The following is a 6,007-nucleotide window of genomic DNA, read 5'->3' on the forward strand; positions in this document are numbered from 1 at the left end:
CCCATAATCTAACAAGATTTTTTCCTATCATCTGGTAAGATATTTCCCTATAATCTTACAAGATTTTCCCCCATCATCTGGTGAGATATTTTCCTATCACCTGACAAACTATTATCCTACAGTCCCACAAAATTTTTTCCCCCCATGATCAATGATATTATCCCGTAATCTGATGAAAATCCCTTCATCTGACAAGATTTTTTTGCTATCCTATTTTCTGATGAGATATCTCATCATCTGACAAGATTCCCCTGGGCCCCACCCCACCCCCCCTCCAATCATCTGGTGAGATATTTTCCCATCATCTGATGAGATATAAATATGCCATCATCTAATGAGATATATCTCATCAGGAAATATATTTCCACACCATTTGATAAGAATATCTCATCATCTGACAAGATCCCCCCCACCCCACCCCCCTCCCAAACATCTGACTTGATCCCACCCCACCCGCCTCCCAACCCCCTCATCATCTGACAAGATATTATTATCTCATTATCTGACGAGGTATTTTCCAATAAACTGGCGGGGTGAGATGTTTTGTGATCATCTGACAAGATTTTTTCCCCAATCATCTGACAAGATTTCCCCCACCCCCCCCCCACCACCCACCCACACCCCTTCCCTACCATCTGACAAGATTTTTCTCCAATCATCAGATGAGATTCCCCACCCACCACCCAATGGCTATTATCACAGAGTTGCTTCACCAGTGATCTACTGCTGCTTCTTCTATGGCTTCTCTGTCCGTAACTCTGCGCAACATACATCCATCATCATCGTCGTCATTATTTACACAGTCATGCCAACACTTGTGCACCACTCACCTACACCAACACTTCTCAACGGTTATGATCATCATCATAGTATACACAGTTGTGTCAGCAACTGACACACCATTCATAGTCCACATATTACATACCAGCACGCTTTTGAACTGCCATCATATCATTTACACAGTCATGTCAACCCTCACACACCACTCACGGATGTCGACTTTCTCCTCAACTGTCATCATATTCGCAGTTGTGTCAACACTGATACAGCATCCATCCATGTCAAAACACACTCCTACTAAACTGCCATCACCATCATAATTTACACAATATGTAACCACTGACAGTGATACACCATTCATCTACGTCAGCTCTCTCAAACTATCATCTTCATCATCATCATCATTATACCAGTATTTACACAGTCATGTAAACTCTCATGTGCCACTCATGAACGTCAACTCTCTCCATCATGCACACAATTGCGTCACCACTGATACTGCACTCATCTCTGTCACTCACCATCATCATCATCATCATTTTACAGTTATGTCAACACTGACAGTGATACACCATTCATCAACGTCAGTTTCAGTTTCAGTTTCAGTAGCTCAAGGAGGCGTCACTGCGTTCGGACAAATCCATATACGCTACACCACATCTGCCAAGCAGATGCCTGACCAGCAGCGTAACCCAACGCGCTTAGTCAGGCCTTGAGAAAAAAAAAAAAAATAAAATTAAAAAAAAATAATAACAATAATAATAATAAAAATTAAAAAAAAAAAGAATAAATAAATAAATAAAAATAAAATAAAGGTGAATAAATAATAGATAAGCTTACATAAATAAATAATAATTTAAAAAAAACAAAACAAAAAAAACAAAACGTCAGCTCTCTCAAACTGTCCTCTTCATCATCACCATCATCATTATACCGGTATTTACACAGTCATGTAAGCTCTTACGTACCACTCATGAACGTCAACTCCCTCCATCATTCACACAACTGCGTCACCACTGATACTGCACTCATGTGTGTCACTGTCACCATCACCATCATCATCATTTACACAGTTATGTCAACACTGACAGTGATAACACCACTCGTCTACGTCAGCTCTCTCCATCATCAACACAGTGACTGCAACAGGTTAAAGCACACACAGCAGCCGGTCTTCTGCCATCTACTGCTGCTCTCCGGCTGGGTGCTGCGTGTGGTGGCAGAGAGAGCGAGCAAAAAACAGGACAGCGCATCACTTGAAGAGAAGTCGAGGGTAACTAGCTAATGACATCGTTCATGCGGGCCTGCTGATGACCTGGACATCAAGCTGACATTTATCAGTAAGTATCGTCGACATCATTTATCAAAAAAGTCATTAACATCATCCGATGATTTGTGCATTGCCACACAGGGGAGTGGATTTGAAAACCGAACGTGTTAAGGTCTTGTCTCTGGTCAATATATGGAGACATGTCCATATTATTACGTTGGTATCGACCATGCATAAGAAAAGCACCATGTTTCAAATACTGAATAAGTGAACACACACACACACACACACCCATACCCACACAATCACCATCATCCATCAACCTTTAGCAAAACTGGTCACACACACACACACACACACGCACTCACATTCATAAGGAAAGCACCATTTTCTGCAATACATGTATATATACACAACATGAATATCCTGTAAAGCCAATGTCCAATATCATCATGTATATAATATTCTCAAACAGAGCAACAACAATTCTTACTGATATGAACACTTTCAATATTTCTGTAAACATATACACAAACTACGCTGCTGCCAACACATATGAAGCGTGTGCTGCTTTTACACTGTGAAATGTAATGAGTCATCTCAATACAACACATACATAAAGCGTGTGCTGCGTTTACAATGTGAAATGTTATGAGTCATCTTAATATAGCACATGTATGAAGTATGTGCTGCTTTTACACTGTGAAATGTTATGAGTCATTTTAAATTATAATACAACACATACATGAAGCGTGTGCTGCGTTTACACTGTGAAATGTTATGAGTCATCTTAATATAGCACATGTATGAAGTATGTGCTGCGTTTACAATGTGAAATGTTAAGAGTCATCTTAATACAGCACATGTATGAAGTATGTGCTGCGTTTACAATGTGAAATGTTAAGAGTCATCTTAATATAGCACATGTATGAAGTATGTGCTGCGTTTACAATGTGAAATGTTAAGAGTCATCTTAATACAGCACATGTATGAAGTATGTGCTGCGTTTACAATGTGAAATGTTAAGAGTCATCTTAATACAGCACATACATGAAGCGTGTGCTGCGTTTACAATGTGAAATGTTAAGAGTCATCTTAATACAGCACATGTATGAAGTATGTGCTGCGTTTACAATGTGAAATGTTAAGAGTCATTTTAAACTATAATACAGCACATACATGAAGCGTGTGCTGCGTTTACACTGTGAAATGTTAAGAGTCATCTTAATATAGCACATGTATGAAGTATGTGCTGCGTTTACAATGTGAAATGTAATGAGTCATCTTAATATAGCACATGTATGAAGTATGTGCTGCATTTACACTGTGAAATGTTATGAGTCATTTTAAACTATAATACAGCACATACATGAAGCGTGTGCTGCGTTTACAATGTGAAATGTAATGAGTCATCTTAATATAGCACATGTATGAAGTATGTGCTGCATTTACATGTGAAATGTTATGAGTCATCTTAATACAGCACATACATGAAGCGTGTGCTGCGTTTACACTGTGAAATGTAATGAGTCATCTTAATATAGCACATGTATGAAGTATGTGCTGCGTTTACAATGTGAAATGTAATGAGTCATCTTAATACAGCACATGTATGAAGTATGTGCTGCGTTTACAATGTGAAATGTTATGAGTCATCTTAATACTGCACATACATGAAGCATGTGCACAATGTGAAATGTTATGAATCATTTTAACTTAGCACATGGTGTACATCACTCTTTTCTCACACGTCACTCCTTTTCACAACATACGAGGGACCCTTTGGCATGAGCGTTGCTTACATCGAATGAACACAGTAAAGAGGGGGAGGGAGGGTGGGGGGGGTGGGGCGGGGGGGGGGGGAGACATAATTTCAAAATTCAGCAACCAAGGCTGTCTTGAAGGAATGAGCAGCAAAGATCGATTTTGTTTGTTAAAGCAAAACTGTAAAACTTTTTGTTTTTTGTGCTCCTTCTCTCTCTCTCTCTCTCTCTCTTCACACACACTCTCTCCCTTGCTCTCTCATATCAACTAATCAAGTCTTTCTCTCACTCAGACACTCTCAGTTTTACACACAATGGTAAAAAAAAAAAAATCATTTACCACTTCACTTGTCAAGATGATAAAACCATTTACCTACTTCTCACAATGTTAAAAATCATTTCCCACTTCACTCGTCATGATGATAAATCATTTACCATTAACTTTTCACGTTGATCAAACATGACAAAAAATGTCAGCCTTACTGTTTGTGTCAAATTGTAAATACATGCTTGTGCATACATTTGTGATCGAGAATGCGTGCCTGCATGCTTGCACGTGTGTGTGTGTGTGTGTGCTGTGTGTGTAATCACTGTATGTCTCTGTGTGTGTATGATTCTGTGTGTGCGTGTATGATTCATTGTGTGTATGTGTGCATGATTCTCTGTGTGTGTGCGTGCATGTGCGTATGTGTGTGCAAATGTGTAAAAGAAATCATACACAGGGAATGTGTGTGTGGGTGTGTCAAGAGATCGAAGTGGTAAGGGAATAGGGGGGTGGACTGATGGATGGATATGAGCATGTGCATATGGTGTGTTTGTGACATAAACATGAACATGTGCGCATGTGCGAGTGTACATGTGCGTGCATGCACGTGCTTGTGTTTATGTGTGCATTGCATGCACGTGCGTGCATGTGTGTGTATGTGTGTGTGTTTGTACATGTGCGTGAGTACACGTGTGAACATACTCAATGACAAACAACCCTCAAGACGCACACCGTCTCCCGTTCAGCGTTGGTAAGACAAAACTCTCCCTACACACTGCGGACAGACAGATCAACGCTGGACTCCACACCACTCCACCCCCTCCTTCTCTCCCCCCCTTCATCCCTCCCTCCCATCCTCCACCTCATCAGTGAGGGAGAGAGACCGGATCCTGCCTCACGACTGATGAGGGAGAGGTGAACACTCAAACCAGAGAGGAAAAAGAGACTGACACACGTTTCTAGAGCTTCCCAGAAAAACTGAAAAACATGCTTCGACCATCTTACTCCCCCATTATTCATCCCACAGTGAAGGGCAAAGTGATATAACACACACACACACACACACACACACGTGCGAACGCATGCACACACACACACACACATACACACCAGCGTTTCCTATTTCGTTAGCTCATCATTAACACAAGACATTCGATGCTCCTAATTTACTAGTGCCCAGTTCACCAAGGCTTCACAAACAAAAACTAAAATTAAAAAAACAAATAATTAAAACACTGATCAGATTCAACAACCATGCTCTGAAAGCCAACCATCACAACACTGTCCACACACTCCAAAAAGCTTCGCTCACTACATTCACAGCTCATCATCATCATACACACACACATGCATACGCACACACGCACACACACACATATATATAAATATATACAACACACACACACACACTCACACTCACACACACACACACTCACACACACTCACATACACACATACACACACACACACACACACACACACACACACACGGAGGCTCCAGACGATCTGAACACCACTCTTTGGCCACTTTCAACTTCCACACACCACCTGAATTCAGTTTCAGTTTCAGTAGCTCAAGGAGGCGTCACTGCATTCGGACAAATCCATATACGCTACACCACATCTGCCAAGCAGATGCCTGACCAGCAGCGTAACCCAACGCGCCGAGTCAGGCCTTGAGAAAAAAAAAAAGGTAAATCAATAATAGATAAATACATTAAAAAAAAGAACTACTACGACTAATAATAATATGTATAAGGCGCAAAAACTTGAAGTCAACTATAAGCATACATAAATAAATAAATAAATAAATAAATAAACAATAATTTTTTTTTTTTAAAGTAATAATAATAATAATAATAATAATAAAATGAATTCAGCACCTGTATAACATCACCTGTCACCATGTCACCTGTGTGTGTGTGTGTG

The 6,007-nt window shown here is 40.2% G+C and overlaps 1 long non-coding RNA gene across 1 annotated transcript in view; it reads right to left on the bottom strand.

The window, feature by feature from the left end:
• LOC143291625 (uncharacterized) overlaps positions 1-6,007 on the bottom strand; it is a 276,976-nt gene that overhangs the window by 211,507 nt on the left and 59,462 nt on the right. The gene's annotated exons all lie outside the window — the stretch shown is intronic.

Source organism: Babylonia areolata, chromosome 17, assembly GCF_041734735.1.
Source record: "Babylonia areolata isolate BAREFJ2019XMU chromosome 17, ASM4173473v1, whole genome shotgun sequence".
NCBI lineage: Eukaryota > Metazoa > Mollusca > Gastropoda > Neogastropoda > Buccinidae > Babylonia > Babylonia areolata.